A 21,221-nucleotide genomic window follows, 5' to 3' on the forward strand; every position below is an offset into this window, starting at 1 on the left:
GGAGCTCGCCACACCAGCTGGCCAGGGAACCCACACTAGCTGGCCACACCAGATTGGCCTTGCTGGGCACAGGGCAGACAGCAGGGACTGGGTTGGCTGGCATGTGCGCGTGTGTGTACGCCGATGCACTCGCTTTCTTGTGTGTGATCTGGAAATTCATCCTGAGCAGGCACCACAGTGAGATCTTTTGGGAGATACGCATCCATCTCAGTTTCTCCTTTGAAGAGCTCCAGTTTGGAATCACCTTCAGACTTCCCACTAGGATCCTCTTCTGCTTCTAGAAGCCTCTAAGTAAGTAAGTGGTAGTTGCTCAGTCATGTCTGACTCTTTGACCCATGAACTGTAGCCTGCCAGGCTCCTCTGTTCATGGAATTGTCCAGGAAGGAATACTGGCGGGTAGCCATCCCCTTCTCCAAGGCATCTTTCCAACCCAGGAATCAAACCCAGATCTCCCACATTGTAGGCAGATTCTTTACTGACTGAGACACCAGGGAGGCCCCAGTGACTTAAAGGAAACATGGTGTCTCAGAGCCAGGACATTTCAGCAGCTTTTCCTCATGTTGCAACACTCATGTAGAACTATGGGGGTGGTTGTTTCATCAGCCTGAGCCTAGTATCCAGGGACCTGGGCCTTCCTGACCTGCACTCTGCTGGAACCTCCAGAATTCTTGCAGTCCACCACCAGTTTCATAGCTTGTTACCCTTGGCCAGAGAGATGGAGCAATTGCCAAAGTTGCCCAGTGCTGGGTCCTGGAGCTGTGAAGTCTGCTACAGTCAGAACCCCTGGCTGAGCTGTAGCCAGAGTTAAAGAGGCAAGAAAAGTCATGTTACCCTAGTTGAAACAGAGAGCATGAAATCCCAGTGCCACCCAGAGAGCAGGCCACTCATTGAATATTTCTCTGCCCTCGCAGATCCCACGGGTGCCCGCTCACAGCACGGCCCCTCTTCTCTCTCTCTTCTTGTTGCTCCGAGTCTCCACTGAGGTGCACAGGCTTCTCTTGCTGTGGAGCCTGGACTCCAGAGTATGAGGATTCTCTAGTTGCAATGCAGCAGGTGGGATCTTAGTTTCCGTGTCCCAGAATCAAACCTGTGTCCCCTGCATTAGAAGGCAGATTCTTAACTACTGGACCACCAAGAAAGTCCCCAGGCCCCCCTTCTCTAGCCAGCATCTCAAGTCAAGGTGGGATGCACTCACATTATTAGGCTTTTTGTTCAGAAAGAGCCTGGGCCTTCTATCAGCAGATTTGGATTCTAAGCCTGGTTTTATCACTTTACCAGCTTCAGGACTTTGGATGACTGTGTCTCTTCCCTACGCTGAGCCTCCTCACTTTTCTTCATGTTTGGAGATGATCATGCCTATTCTAAAGGGTTGTTGTACGAGTGAATTGAGATAACACATGGGAAAGAGTAGGGACACACAAATTGCTTTCTTTCCTTGTCAGCTTTGACCTCGACCCCTGTCTCTAATCATATTGATGAGGCAGCCACTGTTTATTGGGAAGACAGAGGGAGAGAAGGTTTCTGCCCCGGTCCTTGTAACGCTGCTGTGCTGGTGGGAAGGATGGGCATGTTTTCTCTCAGCTAGCCACTCCGGATGGGGAATGCCATCCACCTGTAGCATGCATGCGATGGATCCACGTGGGGCTCAAGCAGCCAGCCATGATGCAGGGTGGGGTCAGCGCAGAGTGCACAGAAATGCACAATCGGAAAGAAACACCTGACTCATGGCCCTCCTCCAGGGCCTGTCCCCAATCGTAGTGGCCTCCCCACCTGATCCTTTACTTCCAGTCTACACCTTGAACCCATCTTCCATGCTGCCCAGAGGGAGCTTTCTGAAACCCTAGTCTGTACATGTCACTCCTCCTCTTCAAACCCTCAGTGGATCCCTATTGTTTAGAACTGTGATTTTCAAATAATGGATTATGACCTTTAGTGGGTCATGAAATCAATGTAGTGAGATATAATCAGCATTAAAAAAAAATAGACTAAATGTCAGCCTCAATTGCATATATTGTTTTCTGAAGTGATTGTTTATTTTAGCATATCTTTACAATTCTAAAGTTTATTAAAGTTTAACTTAATAAAACATTGAAAGCATTTTATTTCTCAAAACAGCACATTTCCTATTTTTTAAAAAGCCAACTGAGTCCATCAAAATTGATGCTGTATAGCGATTGCTCCATAATAATTAACCACATATTGTTAATTGCTATAAAAATGCCCTGGATTTAATTAGGTTGAAACAGCACTTTCTGTATATTACAAAATGAACTAACATTCTTTGGATCGTTATTCTTCAGAAGGAAGTATTCTTTTTTCAGTCTGTTTTTTTCACTTTTTAAGAAAATTGGAGTACAGTTGCTTTCCACTGCTGTGTCAGGTTCTGCTGTACAGCAAAGTGTATCAGCCGTATATACAAATATATCCCCTTTTTGGATTTCCTTCCCATTTAGGGCATCACAGAGCACTGAGCAGAGTTCCCTGTGCTATAACAGCATGTGCTCATTAGTTATCTGTTTTATACATTCCCAGTTCATTCCCACCCTCCTATTTCAGTACTATTTCAGACTGTTATAAATGTGAGCACTTATTTTAATGGGAATTTGAGCCCCACATATTTAACATGCAGCTATGATAGTGTGGAATAATTTTCGACAACTTTGCACTGAGGTGTAACACATATTTGGGTGCATTTCAGGGTCTTAAGTTGCATCTTGATGGATTTTTATGTATGCATACTCTCATCTAGTCACCACTCAGATCAAGAGACAGAGCTTATCTAGCACCTCAGAAAGCTCCCTCACGCCCATTCTCTGCCAAAACTGCTCTCCTTCCTGGAGCCCTCTTTCCTGCAAGGTAATCGCCATTCTCACTGCTGTAATCTTCAATTTATTTCTGTCTGTTCTCCAACTAAATGTAATCAAAGAATATGTACTGTTTTGGGGCTTGGCTTCATTAGCTCAATATTATATCTGAGATACATTCATGAAGTCACATGTAGCTGTACTGTATCCATTATTGTATTCCATTGTATGAATATACTGCAGTTTAGTTATCCAGTTTTCCTACTGATGGACTTTTAGGCTGTTTCCAGTTTCTGGCTATTAGGAACAAAGCTCCTGGAATATTTTTGTGCATGTCTTTTTGGGGGCATATTACCAGAAGTAAAAGTTTTGGATCACAGGGTAGATGTATGATTACTTAAATGGCCAAATGGCTTTCCAAAATAATTACGTTTGAGATTCATATCTTCATGTCTACATCTATGTATATGGCATATATATGTATGTACATACAGTCCAGGTTGCCATGTGAAATGATTTTATTATCGTTGTTCTTAGTAAGAGAAACACATTGAAAAGTACTCATTAGAGGAAAAGGTCATATTCCTTAGCACGCTTACATCTCCTTTTTAAAAATGTTTCCTGCCTTGTCTCCCGCCCACTCTTCCAGCTCTTCACTTGCCTGAAAGATCTTTTCCCTCTTTTTTTGTTTGTAGACTCCTACTTATCCCTGAATATTCACTTCAAATTAATTTTCTTCTAGGAAATCTCCTCTGTTCACCCCTTTCTTCTCTCCCTTTGTGCTCCTTTAGAACCTGTCCATTCTCCTATCATAGTGCTTACTGCCTTGTATTTTATCTCCTACCAAACTATTTCATTATACATAAGATCCTTGAGGGAGAAAATGTGATCTACCCTTAGAATCTATGGTGAACATTTGTTCTTTGCCCCCCTTTCTCCACTACCCCTTCTTTTACTAACAGCCTCTAGTTTTAATCCAGGGAGATACCTTTTCTGCATTCTCTGTTCAGGCAGGTCAGAAGTGGTCCCATTCCCCTGGTATCAAAGATATGCTTGGAATCCTGGTCTTGGTCCCTCTGCACATCCTGTCTTTGCCATAGCACTTGGTTGCCTAGCTGGTTGGAAAGAGCTCTAGGGGATCATGGACCATGCTGTCTATGTCTTCTCCATTCCCTGCACACCCTATAGTCATTAGCCTATTGTTTACTAGGCACTGTGCTGGGAAAACTCAGCAGTGGCCACAGGACTGGAAAAGGTCAATTTTCATTCCAATTCCAAAGAAAGGCAATGCCAAAGAATGCTCAAACTACCACACAATTGCACTCATCTCACATGCTAGTAAAGTAATGCTCAAAATACTCCAAGCCAGGCTTCAGCAATACGTGAACCGTGAACTTCCTGATGTTCAAGCTGGTTTTAGAAAAGGCAGAGGAACCAGAGATCAAATTGCCAACATCCAATGGATCATGGAAAAAGCAAGAGAGTTCCAGAAAAACATCTATTTCTGCTTTATTGACTATGCCAAAGCCTTTGAGTATGTGGATCATAATAAACTGTGGAAAATTCTGAAAGAGATGGGAATACCAGAGCACCTGACCTGCCTCTTGAGAAATCTGTATGCAGGTCAGGAAGCAACAGTTAGACATGGACATGGAACAACAGACTGGTTCCAAATAGGAAAAGGAGTACGTCAAGGCTGTATATTGTCACCCTGCTTATTTAACTTCTATGCAAAGTACATCATGAGAAATGCTGGACTGGAAGAAACACAAGCTGGAATCAAGATTGCCGGGAGAAATCTCAATAACCTCAGATATGCAGATGACACCACCCTTATGGCAGAAAGTAAGAGGAACTCAAAAGCCTCTTGATGAAAGTGAAAGAGGAGAGTGAAAAAGTTGGCTTAAAGCTCAACATTCAGAAAACGAAGATCATAGCATCTGGTCCCATCACTTCATGAGAAATAGATGGGGAAACAGTGGAAACAGTGGCAGACTTTATTTTTCTGGGCTCCAAAATCATTGCAGATGGTGATTGCAGCCATGAAATTAAAAGACGCTTACTCCTTAGAAGAAAAGTTATGACCAACCAAGATAGTATATTGAAAAGCAGAGACATTACTTTGCCAACTAAGGTCCGTCTAGTCAAGGCTATGGTTTTTCCAGTGGTCATGTATGGATGTGAGATTTGGACTGTGAAGAAAGCTGAGCACCAAAGAATTGATGCTTTTGAACTGTGGTGTTGGAGAAGACTCTTGAGAGTCCCTTGGACTGCAAGGAGATCCAACCAGTCCATTCTGAAGGAGATCAGTCCTGGGATTTCCTTGGAAAGAATGATGCTAAGGCTGAAACTCCAGTACTTTGCCCACCTCATGGGAAGAGTTGACTCACTGGAAAAGACTCTGATGCTGGGAGAGATTGGGGGCAGGAGGAGAAGGGGACAGCAGAGGATGAGATGGCTGGATGGCATCACTGACTCGATGGACATGAGTCTGAGTGAACTCCGGGAATTGGTGATGGACAGGGAGGCCTGGCGTGCTGCAATTCATGGGGTCACAAAGAGTCGGACACGATTGAGCGACTGAACTGAACTGTGCCAAGTGCTTTACATTTACAGCTTCATTTAGTTTTCCTAGCAGCCCTATTGTTACCGAGTCCAAGCTCACTCTGCTCACTGCATAACAAACCCGTACGTCTACAGACAAGTGGTTGAGCCAAGGAATAAAGCAAGTTATGATCTGCTTTACTTTTTCAGAAAGCTGGTAGACCAAGAAAATGGCAGACTAATGTCTCAAAATAACCTTCTTATGGGGTCTAGATGCTTTTTTTTTTTTTAATAGAGCAGAGAGAGAAAGGAGGTGAAGAAGTAAATAAAAAGGCCATTTACCTTACAAATAGGAGGGGATGTGTTAATTTCTTCTTTTCTGTAGTCATTCACAGGTAGGCAGGATCAGATTGTCTCGATGCTGAACAAAGCCACTTTAGTTTAATATTCAGGCAGAGGGGCAGGATTCCCTGAGGCAGGCCAGTATATATGATTATAATAACAAAAGCAACAGAAAGCAAAGGCTAAAATCATAGACACAGATCCATCATGGAGTCAGAATTGGGTCTTCTCTGTTGCACTATGAGGTGAAGGTACTATGATCATACCTGTTTTGGAGATGAGAACTTGGGTTCAAAGAAATTGAACAGCACACAGCAAATGTACTTCGAGAGCTGAAACTTAGACTCAAAGCTCAGGGCTGCCTTTGTATCAATGATGAATCATTGAACTTTTCCTCTGTTGAGATTAGGTGCTTAAAGAAATGAATGAGCAGGCTTTTCACAGGTGTTGCATGAGTGGCTCCTTTACTTTTCTTGAAACATTTTAAAGATGTTATTCTGTTGTCTTCTGGCCTCCATGGTTTCTGATGCATAGTGAGCTATGATTATATTTGCTCTTCTGCACAGGATGTATTGGGCTTCCCTGGTGGCTCAGTGGTAAAGAATCCACCTGCCAATGCAGGAGACATGGGTTCGATCCCTAGATCAGGAAGATCCCCCGGAGGAGGAAATGGCAATCTGCTGTAGTATTGTTTCCTAGATAATCCCAGGGACAGAGGTGCCTGGCGGGCTACAGTCCATGGCGTCACAAAGAGTCAGATACGATTTAGGGACTGACTCAACAACAACAACAATAGTATGTGTTGTGTCTTTTATTTTCTCGGTATTTTACAGATTTTCTCCTTATCCTTACTCATCAGTAATTTTATTATAATGTGCCTAGGCATGGTTTTCTTTGTATTTATCATGTTTGGAGTTTTTTGAACTTCTTGAATTCTGGATTTGTCAGGGGAATGTGTAATTTCCTCAGTTCTGTCTTGTCACAACAAAAATTTGAAGCGATGGACATTAAAGCCTTCAGTGTGTCACAGCTCTTGGACTCTTGGACAGTGTTACAGCTCCGTGTTACAGCTCAATTTTATTTAGAAAATAAAGGAAAATACATCCTCGAGGCATGAGGGCATGCCAACCCAAAAGACACGAAGAGGAGAGAGAGAGAGCGAATGCACACGAGTGTGCACAAAAGAGACCCTCCGGCCTTTTGGCTCCTCTTTTTATGTGTTTTTTTCCCTTCCCCTGGGCCTGCCGTATATAAACTGGGCTAGCCAGGAGTACCATTTGTTCTACCTGAGGTCCTCACTCCAGTCCTCGAACCTTCCTTTGTTCCATTTTTGCAGGCTTTTCCCTTCCTAGTCTTTATCCACCGCTATTCTGGACTGTTTTTTCCTATTCTAACTACCTAACAGATTGAAATTTTTTCTTATTGAATTTGCAAAAATTTCAGATATTATTTCTGCAGATATTTGCTTTCTGTCCACTTTTCTCTCCCATCAAGTATGCTGTTATCTTATCTAGTGAATTTTTTATTTCAAATATTGTATTTTTCAGTTTTAGGGTTTATATTTAGCTTAATTTTTAGACTTTTCTTATTTATCTTGAATTTCAGCAAGTCCTCAATGTTACACTAATTTTTTTATATAAAATATTTTAAATGTGTTTATTATTTCAAGATTATTATCTGCTAATCCAATATAGGTTTCATCTTTAGATCTGTTACTGTTGACTACTTGTTCTCCTGATTGTCACATTTTTGGGGTTCTTTGTATGCCAAGTAATTTATTATTGTATGTTTGTTATATGTAATTTACTCTAGTGTGTCTTGATTCTGTTATCTTTCGTTGGAAACTACTTTGTCTTAGTAGATGGTTCAGTTGCTGACAGATCACTGTAATCTGTAGAAGCTTAATTTTAGCTTTTGGGGAGTTGGTTTCTTTTAGTTCTGTCTTATTCCTAAGGGATAGATCTGGAATATGATCTTTACTCCTAGTGTGTAGTCCTGGAAGAGTGTCAGTGGAAAGACCATAGTGTTTACTAAACCTCTCTGACATGGCAGAACTTGAACTTCAAACTCTGCTCAACTCTTTAGTCTCCCTGAAGTTGCTTTCCAGGAAACACAGAGTGGCATCCTGTGTATGAACTGTTTAGCAGTCAGCCTAGGGTTTGAGGAGTGTTGTACATGAATTTCAAGGTGCCTTTCTGTGCTTCCTTCACTTACAGGACTTCTCCCTTCAGCTTCCAGTCACTCCATCCCTTGTGCATAGTGTAAAGAGGGATGTGCCTTTAGTGGAAGATCTCTCACCCAACGTGCTTCCTTTCTCTCAAGAGTCAAAGCCCCTCCATCCTTCCCTGCTTTGGTTGCTGCCCTGTGCCTTAAGGCAGCTGTTTTTCCAGAATATAGAATTGTTGCATGTGGGAGGATTAGTTTGATATGAGCTATTCTGCTATTGAGCATCCCAAGTGGCACTGGTGGTAAAGAACCCACCTGCCAATGCAGGAGATGTAAGAGACACAGGTTTGATCCCTGGGTCAGGAAGATCCCCTGGAGGAGGGCATGACAACCCACTCCAGTGTTCTTGCCTGGAGAATCCCAAGGACAGAGGAGCCTGTTAGGCTACAGTCCATAGCGTTGCAAAGAGTTGGGCATGACAAAACAATTTAGCACAGCAAGCATGCATTCTGCTATTACCAGAACCAGAACGTTTTCCTCACTTTTTTCCCCCTGTCATCTCAACACCATGACTATGAGAGAACTAAGACATCAAGGAAGCAATGACAAAATGCTCCAAGAGAGATTTACAAGGGCTAATAAGAAAGAGACAGTATAATGGAATGGCTAACTCTATAGACTGGGGAGGCAGTCTTGGGTTGGTTTTGAATCTTAACTCTGCCACTTACCAGATGAGTTAGTACATGAGCTTATGCAGCTTATGAGCTTATGCAAGATGCTGAACCAGTTGGGATCCTGTATTCCTGTCTACAAAATGGGTTTGAAAATACATTTTTTTTTTTTTTTTTTTTTACTGCTCTGGATCGTCATTTTGATGCTTGGGCTTTCTCTAGTTGGGGCATGCAGCCTTCTCTTCCTGAGGAGCACAGGCTCTAGCGCTTGAAGTTTCAGTAGTTGTGGTATGTAGGCTTAGTTGCCCCATGGCATGTGGGCTCTTAGTTCCCTGATCAGGGATTGAACCTGTGTCCCCTGCATTGTAAGTCAGATTCTTCTTCTTCTTCTTTTTTTTTTAATATTTTGGCTGCACTGGGTCTTAGTTGTGGCATGTGGGGTCTAGTTCCCTGACCAGGGGTTGAACCTTGGCCATAGCATTGGAAGTATGCAGTCTCAGCCACTGGACCACTGAGGGAAGTCCCTGAAAGTTGAATTCTTAACCATTGGGCCACCAGGAAAGTCCCTGGTAATACATTTTCATACTTTTTTTTTTAAGTGGGGGGGGAGTAAGGGTTAAATGAAGTGCTTAGGACCAGGGATGCTACACAATAAGACTATAAGCAAAGGTAGTTACTACCATTAATTTGAGAATGATGTATTCTTTCACTGTGGGCTTACAGGAGAAGACAGAGCAAGAAAACACTCTTCCAGGGAATAGGTGGGTGCCTTCTGGTGGGACTATTGGGACCAGAAGTCTGTCTACAACAGTGACATTCACAGTTGTTTGGAAATAAGCAAAATCTCAAATTTCAGGGTTTTCTTATTGTTCCAGGAAAGGTTTATCAAGAGCTAGAGGATCTGAACCAGATCCAGCAGGAATTTTAGAATAAAGGGACAAAGGTAATGGAGTTCAGCAAGAAGCTGTCTGGAAGTGGATATCAAGGGCAAAGGCTAGGAGATGACATCTTCCCCCGACCCCTGCTCCAATGCAGATCCCTTCCCTGAGCTCTCCAACTTGACATAAAGTGGTCTTTCTTAACAAACTCAAGCATCTCTGGAAATTTTTTTTTGTAGGTAAAGTTCATATAACAGAAAATTCCCATTTTAGTCATTTTAAAGTGTATAATTAAGTGAATTCTAGTACATTCATGATGTTGTACAACCATCATTGGTATCTAATTCTGGAACATTTTCATCACCCCCAATGGAAACCCCATATCCATTAAGTAGCTGCTCCTAGCCCATGCCAGCTACCCTCTACTTTTTAGATTCACCTAGTGTGTACAGTTTATTTCAACGGAATCATACAATAGATGATTTTGGGTGTTGGGATTCTTTTCACTTAGCATATGCTTTCACGGTTTGTCCATTGCCTGGAATTTTTAGATACTAATTTTTGTGTAAATTTCTGTGTCTTTTGGGCTTTTCCAAGTTAGTTTCACCTCGGGGGTTTCCTGTGGGGAACAGGGAATCTTGAAGAAGGAAGGAATGAGGGGTGGGGTGCAGAGTGTGTGGGGCATGCTACATCCGTCTATCTGTAGCTCTGTTTCTGCACCCTGTTAACAGTGCTCTCCTGTAGGACCGTCTCTGTTTTCCTAGCTGAAAATCCTCTCATCTGGAACCACAGTCAAAAGGCCGACATCTTTCTGAGGTGCCCACTTAAATGCAATGAAGCAATGCTGTTTAGGAAAAAGTTCTTGTGTTTTAACATCAGATGTGGCTTTGAATCCCACTTTAAAGACTACATATAGACTCGGGGAATACCAGAATAGAGGAGACTTGTGTCCATTTTGTCAGCAGAACCGGGGAAAGGGCACATGGCCAGAGATAACCTGAGCCATAACGTGGCATGAGAGGAGCACAGTAGAAACAGCTGCTGTGCGCTGGGCCTGCGTCAGTTCTGTGTGGTGGTAGTGCAAGATGACTTTCTGTGGCCTAAGGGTGGGAAGCAAGTGGAAGGACAGACTTGGCTCCCCTCATTTCTGTTTTTGCTGGCAGGCATGTGGGGTTTTAGCTCCCTACTAGGGATTGCACCTGCATCCCCTGCACTGGAAGTGTGGTGTCTTAACCACTGGATTGCCAGGGTAGTCCTCCCCCTCAATTTTTAAAAATATTTTTTCTCAATATATATGTTTTATTGAGGTATAGTTGACTTACAGTGTTTCAGGTGCACAGCAAGGTGATTCAGTTATACATATACACATATATTAGTTTTGAAATTATTTTCCATTACAGGTTATTACAAGATATTGACTATAGCTCCCTGTGAAAGTGAAAGTCACCTAGTCATGTCCGACTTTGCCACCCCATGGACTATATAGTTCATGGAATTCTCCAGGAAAAAATACTGGAGTGTGTAGCCTTTCCCTTCTCCAGGGGATCTTCCCAACCCAGGGACTGTACCCAGGTCTCCTGCATTGTAGGTGGATTCTTTACCAGCTGAGCCACCAGGGAAGCCCATAGCTCCATGTGCTATACAGTAAACCTTTGATGCTTGTTGCATATCTGTTTTTTGATTAAAAACCTAGCATTCCAAAAACAAAAAAGAGAAAAATAAAAAACAAAAGAAAACAAATCTAACATTCTATTCAAAGCAGGTCAAACAAGTGGAATGAAAATGTCAATTTTTTTAGTTAGGCAAAAATTCAGAAGTTTTCTAAAATTTATATAATATACATATTTATATATATGTATCCAAAAGCTTTTCTATGCTGCCCCCCCTCCGCCCCCCCATTTCTGATGGTCTCAGCATGGCCTAGGGGCCACTAAGGGCTCCCACACATCTGGAAGAACAGAGAAGTGTAATAGAGAACCTGCAGACCTTGAGAAGGCCTGCTGGATAGATGAGGCACAAGTAGTCAAGACAGATGTCCAGAGATCCAGGCAAGCATCAGGACATTCGGCAACTTGCAGGAATACACAAGGAGAGCAAGGGGCAGACATCTCCACACAGAGCTCACATTCACATGGAATTTATGTTACAGTCCTGAAGAAAGGAAGTGGCAGAGGCCAAACTGAGCGAAATGAAGTTTCTGCTCCACAGCAGGATGGAGGCTAAACAGAAATTCAGGACAAATAGACACACAGGGAAGGTCACGTGAGGATGAGATGAGCAGAAATTGAAGTGATGAATCTGAGTTGGGGAATACCAAGGATTGACGGCAAATACCAGAAGCCAGAGGGGAGGAAGCTTCTCTCCCATAGCCTCCAGTAAGAATCAGTTTTGCTGACACATTGATTTTGTACTTCTGGCCTCCTGAACTGTGAGAGAATAGATTTCTCTTATTTTAAGCCAGTTTATGGTACTTTGTTACAGTGACTCCAGGAACCTAATACAGGTTAGATACTATTTCTGGGATTTATTGATATTTTCATAATGCTTATAGTTTTAACAAAATGTACTCACATAGTTTATTTCTCATGGTAAATTATTGCCAAATGTGATACAGTGATTTGCGATAAAATATATATTTGGTCTTCCTCTCTTTTCCTGGCACAGAGCTCCTAAAAACCTTGAAGTTTCCTGTGATAAGTGCCATAAAGATGTAGTTTATTGTGTCAGGGAGGTGATTTCTGGAAAGCACCTAAGGATGGGGGCTGGTTGCCAAACTCGTGATTAGAAGGTGGGAACTTTCAGTCCTACCCGCTGGCATGGGGAGGGGAGAGGGGCTGGAGATTGAGGCTCACTTACCAATAAAACTGGATTCAGAGAGCTTCCTGGTTGTTGAGCTCCAAGAGCTCGGAAGCTCCACCTCCTGTTCCCATAACTTGCCCTACCTGTCTTTTCCTTCTGGCTATTTATGAGTTTTATCTTTTTGTAATAAACTGATACTCTAGCAAGTAAAATGTATCTCTGAGTTCTGTGAGCCACTCTAGCAAGTCATTTGAATCCAAGGAGGAGGGGTCAGCAGAACCTAAAATCTACAGCTTGTCAATCAGAAGTACGCACAACAACCTGGGCTTGCGGTTGGCTTCTTAAGTTGGCGGGGGAGCCGTCCTGACGGACTGAACCTTCATCCTGTGAAATTTGATGCTATCTCTGGGTAGTGTCAGAACTGAGTTAGATTCTAGGTCACCCAGCTGGTGTCTGAGACTTGCTTCATAGTATTTGGAGAAGCACACCCCTCCCCCCTCCCCTGCACTGGAAATTAGGTTAATGCAGGCTGTCTTAACCAGCTAACTTCTCTGGGCTGCAAGTGAATTTTATCAGCCTGTTTCTTTCTTTTTTTAAAAATTTTTTTTATTTTGGTCTGTACTGAGTCTGTTACTGCATAGAGGCTTTATTGTGGTGCATGGGCTTCCTATTGCCGTGACTCTTCTTGTTGTGGAGCATAAGATCTAGAGTACTTGGGCTTCAGCAGTTGTGGCACACAGGCTTAGTTGCAAACCAGAGATCAAGCCCATGACCACTGCGTTGGCAGGCAGATTCTTTTTTTTTTTTTTTTTTAAATTAATAAAAAAAAAAAAAAATGTGTCGAGGGCTGACTTTCAATAGATCGCAGCAAGGGAGCTGCTCTGCTACGTACGAAACCCCGACCCAGAAGCAGGTCGTCTACGAATGGTTTAGCACCAGGTGCCCCACGAACGTGCGGTGCGTGACGGGCGAGGGGGCGGCCGCCTTTCCGGCCGCGCCCCGGGTCCCGGGACAAGGCAGGCAGATTCTTAACTACCAAGGAAGTCCCTTGAAGTTTTTTTTTCTCTTGGTGGCACTGTACAGCTTCTGGAAAATTAGTTCCTTCATGTTGCAGGAAGGGGGCTCTTGTCTGACACTCAGAAATGAATTGTCAAGGAGACACATGTGCTGAAAGAGCAAGAGGCTTTATTGGGAAGAGGCACCTGGGCAGAGAGCAGGAGGGTGAGGGAACTCAGTGGACTCCTCTGCCACATGGCTCATAGTCTCAGGTTTTATAGTGTTGGGATTAGTTTCCAGGTCGTCTCTGGCCAATCATTCTGACTCAGGGTCCTTCCTGGTGGTGCATGCATTGCTCAGTCAAGATGAATGCCAGTGAGGAGGATTCTGGGAGGTGGTAGAACACGTAGCATCTCCTTTGACCTTTCCCAAACTCTTGCAGCTGGTGGTGGCTTTTTAGTTATGTGCTCCTTACTAGGACCTCCTGTTGTAAAATAACTCATGCAAATTGTTGGTGCTTGGCCAGTGCAGGCAGTTTTGGTCATTCTGTTTCCCCTAATTTCACCAGGGACTGAACCTGGGCCCATATCAGTGAAAACCCAAGTCCTAGCATGTGGACCACCAGGCAAGTACCCCATTCCTTTTCTTGTGTGTGTGTGTGCAGATGCTCAGAGAGATGAATATTTACCCATGTGACCTACCAAATCAGGGGCAACCCTAGGACCTTAGTTCATGTGCTTTTCTCTCTAGTGCGGGAGTGAATAGAGGATGTTGGTGATAACATTGCAATGACCCCCATCAGCTAAAAAGTTCTGAATCCACAAGGATATGTATGATGGAAAATGACCCTCATAGGCATGGGTTGAAGGCCATTTGGAGAAGGGCCAGTGTCTTCAGCTATTCCTGTGCTATCCTTCCTATCGTCTGTCTATGAGACTCAGACTTCAGCTTCCATGAGTCACCCCTCCTCCTATCTTTACGACACCTTTCGCAGTCCCTCCTCGTTGTTGTTGTCATTTGGTCCCTAAGTCATGTCTGACTCTTTTGTGACCCCACAGACTGTAGCCCACCAGGATCCTCTCTGCATGGGATTTCCCAAGCAAGAATACTGGAGTGGGTTGTTGTTTCCTTCTCCAGGGGATCTTTTCAACCCAGGGATTGAACCTGTGTCTCTTGCACTGGCAGGCTGATTCTTCACTGCTGAGCCATCAGGGAAGCCCCTTGCTATACAGTAGGTCCATGTTGATCTATTTCATATAATGTGTTTATGTTAATCCCAAACTCTTAATTTATCCCTCTGCCCCTTTCCCTTTTGGTAACTGTAAGATTGTTTTCTACATCAAGAGTCTATTTCTTTTTGTAAATAAGTTCAGTTATATCATTTTTTAAGATTCTACATGTAAGTGATATCGTATGATGTTTGTCTTTATCTGATTTGCTTCACTTAATATGATCTCTAGACTCATCCGTGTTGCTACAAATGGCATTATTTCATTCTTTTTTATGGATGAGTAGTATTCCATTGTGTATATACACCACATCTTTATTCATTCATCTATTGATAGACAGGTTGCTTCCATGTCTTGGCTGTTGTAAATAGTGGTGCAGTGAACACTAGGGGTACATGTATCTTTGTCGAATTAAAGTTTTTATATTTTCTGGATATATATGCAAAAGTGGGATTGCTGGATCATATGGTAACTCTATTTTTAGGCTTTTAAGGAACCTCTATACCATTCTCTCGGCTTCCCCAGTGGCTCAGCTGGTAAAGAATCTGCCTGGAATGTGGGAGCCCTGAGTTCAATCCATGGGTTTGGAAGATTCCTTGGAGAAGGGAACGGCTACTCACTCCAGTATTCTTGTCTGGAGAATCCCATGGGCAGAGCCTGGTGGGCTATATAGTCCATGGGGTCATAAAGAATTGGACATGACTGAGTGACTAACACTTACATGCCATTCTCTATAGAGTTCTGCCTCTTTTTTAAATCAATGTTTTATTTTATATTTTTGCTATTGAATTTTATGAGTTCTTTATATATTTTAGATATTAATCCCATATTAGTAAATTATCTGGAAATATGTTTTCACATTTGGTAGATTGCCTTTTTATTTTGCTGATGGTTTCCTTTACTGTGAAGAAGCTTTTTATTTTTTTATTTTTTAATTAATTAATTAATTTTGGGGGGAGGCTAATTACTTTACAGTATTGTATTGGTTTTGCCATACATTGACATGAATCTGCCACTGGTGTACATGTGTTCCCCATCCTGAACCCCCCTCCCACCACCCTCCCCATCCCATCCCTCTTTGTCATCCCAGTGCACCAGCCCCAAGCACCCTGTCTCATGCGTCAAACCTGGACTGGCAATCCATTTCACATATGATAATATACATGTTTCAATACCATTCTCCCATATCGCCCTCTCCCACAGAGTCCAAAAGACTGTTCTATACATCTGTGTCTCTTTTGCTGTCTTGCAGACAGGGTTATCGTTACCATCTTTCTAAATTCCATATATATGTGTTAGTATACTGTATTGGTGTTTTTCTTTCTGGCTTACTTCACTCTGTATAATAGGCTCCAGTTTCATCCACCTCATTAAAATGATTCAAATGTACTCTTTTTAATGGCTGAGTAATATTCCATTGCATATATATACCACAGCTTTCTTATCCATTTGTCTGCTGATGGACATCTAGGTTGCTTCCATGTCCTGGCTATTATAAACAGTGCTGCGATGAACATTATGTCTCTTTCAATTCTGGTTTCTTTGGTGTGTATGCCCAGCAGTGGGATTGCTGGGTCATATGGCAGTTCTATTTCCAGTTTTTTAGGGAATCTCCATCCTGTTCTCCATAGTGGCTGTACTAGTTTGCATTCCCACCAACAGTGTAAGAGGGTTCCCTTTTCTCCACATCCTCTCCAGCATTTATTGCTTGTAGACTTTTGGATCGCAGTCATTCTGACTGGCATGAAATGGTACCTCATTGTGGTTTTAATTTGCATTTCTCTAATAATGAGTGCTGTTGAGCATCTTTTCATGTGTTTGTTAGCCATCTGTATGTCTTCTTTGGAGAAATGTCTGTTTAGTTCTTTGGCCCATTTTTTGATTGGGTCATTTATTTTTCTGGAATTGAGCTGCAGGAGTTGCTTGTATATTTTTTAGATTAATTCTTTGTCAGTTGCTTCGTTTGCTATTATTTTCTCCCATTCAGAAGGCTGTCTTTTCACCTTGCTTATAGTTTCCTTTGTTGTGCAAAACTTTTAATTAGGTCCCATTTGTTTATTTTTGCTTTTATTTCCAATATTCTAGGAGGTGGGTCATAGAGGATCCTGCTGTGATTTATGTCAGAGAATGTTTTACCTATGTCTTCCTCTAGGAGTTTTATAGTTTCTGGCCTTACATTTAGATCTTTAATCCATTTTGAGTTTATTTTTGTGTATGGTGTTAGAAAGTGTTCTAGTTTCATTCTTTTACAAGTCGTTGACCAGTTTTCCCAGCACCACTTGTTAAAGAGATTGTCTTTTCTCCATTGTATATTCTTGCCTCCTTTGTCAAAGATAAGGTGACCATAGGTGTGCGGATTTATCTCTGGGCTTTCTGTTTTGTTCCATTGATCTATATTTCTGTCTTTGTGCCAGTACCATACCGTCTTGATGACTGTGGCTTTGTAGTAGAGCCTGAAGTCAGGCAGGTTGATTCCTCCAGTTCCACTCTTCTTTCTCAAGACTGCTTTGGCTATTCGAGTTTTTATGTATTTCCATACAAATTGTGAAATTATTTGATCTAGTTCTGTGAAAAATACCGTTGGTAGCCTGATAGAGATTACATTGAATCTATAGATTGCTTTGGGTAGTATACGCATTTTCACTATATTGATTCTTCTGATCCATGAACACGGTATATTTCTCCATCTATTTGTGTCCTCTTTGATTTCTTTGACCAGTGTTTTATAGTTTTCTATATATAGGTCTTTTGTTTCTTTAGGTAGATATATTCCTAAGTACTTTATTCTTTTCATTGCAATGGTGAATAGAATTGTTTCCTTGATTTCTCTTTCTGTTGTCTTATTGTTAGTGTATAGGAATGCAAGGGATTTCTGTGTGTTGATTTTATATCCTGCATCTTTACTATATTCATTAATTAGCTCTAGTAATTTTCTGGTGGGAAAAAATATTTTTTCTGGTGGAGTCTTTAGGGTTTTCTATTTGGAGGATCATGTCATCTGCAAACAGTGAGAGTTTTACTTCTTCTTTTCCAATTTGAAAGAAAGTGAAAGTGAAGTCGCTCAGTCATGTCTGACTCTTTGCGATCCCATGGACTGTAGCCTACCAGGCTCTTCTGTCCATGGGATTTTCCAGGCAGTAATACTAGAGTGGATTGCCATTTTCTTCTCTAGGGGATCTTCCCAACTCAGGGATCGAACCCGGGTCTCCTGCATTGTAGACAGACGCTTTACTGTCTGAGCCACCAGGGAAGTCCTTTTCCAGTTTGGATTCCTTTTATTTTTTTCTGCTCTGATTGCTGTGGCCAAAACTTCCAAAACTATGTTGAATAGCAGTGGTGAGAGTGGGCACCCTTGTCATGTTCCTGACTTTAGGGGAAATGCTTTCAATTTTTCACCATTGAAGATAATGTTTGCTGTGGGTTTGTCATATATAGCTTTTATTATGTTGAGGTATGTTCCTTCTGTTCCTGCTTTCTGGAGGACTTTTATCATAAATGGATGTTGAATTTTGTCACAGGCTTTCTCTGCATCTATTGAGATAATCATATGGTTTTTATGTTTCAATTTGTTAATGTGGTGAATTACATTGATTGATTTGCAGATATTGAAGAATCCTTGCATCCCTAGGATAAAGCCCACTTGGTCATGACATATGATCTTTTTAATATGTTGTTGGATTTTGTTTGCTAGAATTTTATTAAGGATTTTTGCATCTATGTTCATCAGTGATATTAGCCTGTAGTTTTCTTTTTTTGTGGCAACTTTGTCAGGTTTTGGTATTAGGGTGATGGTGGCCTCTTAGAATGAGTTTGGAAGTTTACCTTCCTCTGCAATTTTCTGAAGAATTTGAGTAGGATAGGTGTTAGCTCTTCTTGAAACTTTTGGTAGAATTCAGCTGTGAAGCCGTCTGGACCTGGGCTTTTGTTTGCTGGAAGATTTCTGATTACAATTTCAAATTCTGTGCTTGTGATGGGTCTGTTAAGATTTTCCATTTATTCTTGTTCAGTTTTGGAAAGTTGTACTTTTCTAAGAATTTGTCCATTTCTTCCAAGTTGTCCATTTTATTGGCATGTAGTTGCTGATAATACTCTTATGATCCTTTGTATTTCTATGTTGTCTGTTGTGATCTCTCCATTTTCATTTCTAATTTTGTTGATTTGATTTTTCTCCCTTTGTTTCTTGATGACTCTGGCTAAAGGTTTGTCAATTTTATTTAACTTCTCAAAGAACCAGCTTTTGGCTTTGTTGATTTTTGCTATAGTCTCTTTTGTTTCTTTTGCATTTATTTCTGCCCTAATTTTTAAGATTTCTTTCCTTATACTAATCCTGGGGCTCTTCATGTCTTCCTTTTCTAGTTGCTTTAGGTGTAGAGTTAGGTTATTTATTTGACTTTTTTCTTGTCTCTTGAGGTAAGTCTGTATTGCTATGAACCTTCCCCTTAGCACTGCTTTTACAGTGCCCCATAGGTTTTGGGTTGTTGTGTTTTCATTTTCATTCATTTCTATGCATGTTTTGATTTATTTTTTGATTTCTTCTGTGATTTGTTGGTTATTCAGCAGTGTGTTGTTCAGCCTTCATATGTTGGAATTTTTAATAGCTTTTCTTCTGTAATTGACATCTAATCTTACTGCATTGTGGTCAGAAAAGATGCTTGGAATGGTTTCAATGTTTTTGAATTTACCAAGGCTAGATTTATGGCCCAGGATGTGATCTATCCTGGAGAAGGTTCCATGTGCACTTGAGAAAAAGGTGAAATTCATTGTTTTGGGGCAAAATGTCCTATAGATATCAATTAGGTCTAACTGGTCTATTATATCACTTAAAGTTTGTGTTTCCTTGTTAATTTTCTGTTTAGTTGATCTATCCATAGGTGTGAGTGGGTTATTAAAGTCTCCCACTATTATTGTATTATTATTAATTTCCCCTTTTATACTTGTTAGCACTTTCTTACATATTGCAGTGCTCCTATGTTGGATGTGTATATATTTATAATTGTTATATCTTCTTCTTGGATTGATCCTTTAATCATTATGTAGTGTCCTTCTTTGTCTCTTTTCATAGCCTTTGTTCTAAAATCCATTTTATCTGATATGAGTATTGCTACTCCTGCTTTCTTTTGGTCTCTATTTGCATGGAATATCTTTCTCCAGCCCTTCACTTTCAGTCTGTATGTGTCCCTTGTTTTGAGGTGGGTCTCTTGTAGACAACATATATAAGGATCTTGGTTTTGTATCCATTCAGCCAGTCTTTGTCTTTTGGTTGGGGCATTCAACCCATTTACATTTAAGGTAATTATTGATCCCATTGCCATTTACTTTATTGTTTTGGGTTCGAGTTTATACACCCTTTCTGTGTTTCCTGTCTAGAGAAGATCCTTTAGCATTTGTTGGAGAGCTGGTTAGGTGGTGCTGAATTCTCTCAGCTTTTGCTTGTCTGTAAAGTTTTTGATTTCTCCTTCATATTTGAATGAGATCCTTGCTGGATGCAGTAATCTGGGCTGTAGGTTATTTTCTTTCATCAATTTAAGTATGTCATTCCCTTCTGGCCTGAAGAGTTTCTATTGAAAGATCAGCTGTTATCCTTATGGGAATCCCCTTGTGTGTTATTTGTGGTTTTTCCCTTGCTGCTTTTAATATTTGTTCTTTGTGTTTGATCTTTGTTAATTTGATTAATATGTGTCTTAGGGTGTTTCACCTTGGGTTTGTCTTGTTTGGGACTCTGGGTTTCTTGGACTTGGGTGACTATTTCCTTGCCTATTATCTCCTCAAGTATTTTCTAATGGCCTTTCTTTTTGTCTTCTTTTTCTGGGACTCCTATGATTCGAATGTTGGGGCATTTAACGTTGTCCCAGAGGTCTCTGAGGTTGTCCTCATTTCTTTTAATTCTTTTTTCTTTTTCCTGTTAGGTAGGTAGAATAGGGAAATGGCAGTGGCTAAAAAACAAGGAAGGTCAAAGGAAGGTCCGAGGACAGAGTGAAGACTTCAGGCAGAACAAACAGCGCTCCTGGCTAAGCCCAGTTTGCACAGGGCAGGCCCAGGTGGAGGAAGAAACATATAAGAGGAGGAGCCAAAGCGCTCTCTCTTTCTCTCCCACGTGCATGCGCTCTTTCTCTCTCTCCCTCCCCCACACTCTCCTCCTCTCTCTTCTTTTCAAGTCTTTGGGTTGGCATGCCCCCACGCGTTGAGGATGGATTCTCCTGCTATCTTCTAAATAAAATAGAGCTGTAACACTGATTTGCCCAAGAGCTGTAACACGGTTTGTCTAAGACCCGAGAGCTGTGACGTGCCAAGGGCTTTAATGTCCATCACTCCAAATCTTTGTTGTGATGAGACAAAGAACCGAGGAACATACACTCGCGTGACATCTATTGTCGCTCCAGCCACAGGAGCAAGGACCTCTTACCTTAACCAGAATTTTTCTGGAATCTGAGACTGGGCTGCGTGACCTTTCCGTTGAGTTTGTTTTTCTCTGTCCCGGTTTCCAGCACGATGGGCCTTCCCCTGTGCTGGGTTTCTTCACCTTCTGCTTCTAGCGTGGGAGCTTCGCTGAGTTGGGCTCCTGCTTTGCTTGGCTTGAGGTTGTTTCAGCCTGGTTAAATCTGAGTCACGGCACCATAGATGTCACGCGAGTGTATGTTCCTCAGTTCTTTGTCTCATCACAACAAAGATTTGGAGTGATGGACATTAAAGCCCTCGGCGGCGTCACAGCTCTTGGGTCTTGGACAAGCTGTGTTATAGGTCTTAGGCAAATCAGTGTTACAGCTCTATTTTATTTAGAAGATATCAGGAGAA

General features: G+C 41.7%; 1 long non-coding RNA gene across 5 annotated transcripts in view; it reads left to right on the forward strand.

The window, feature by feature from the left end:
- The window catches only part of LOC138421672 (uncharacterized), a 122,028-nt gene that overhangs the window by 66,225 nt on the left and 34,582 nt on the right, over positions 1-21,221 (forward strand). For 2 of the 5 annotated variants that reach the window (XR_011249584.1, XR_011249587.1), the window contains exon 4: positions 170-291. The exons of 2 other annotated variants lie outside the window; for them this stretch is intronic. This is a non-coding gene — a long non-coding RNA (uncharacterized lncRNA). Of the gene's footprint in view, positions 1-169; positions 292-911; positions 2,088-21,221 lie in introns of those variants that run through there. One more of the 5 variants, XR_011249585.1, reaches the window with a different exon arrangement.

This window comes from Ovis canadensis, chromosome 16 (assembly GCF_042477335.2).
Source record: "Ovis canadensis isolate MfBH-ARS-UI-01 breed Bighorn chromosome 16, ARS-UI_OviCan_v2, whole genome shotgun sequence".
Classification (NCBI taxonomy): Eukaryota; Metazoa; Chordata; class Mammalia; order Artiodactyla; family Bovidae; genus Ovis; species Ovis canadensis.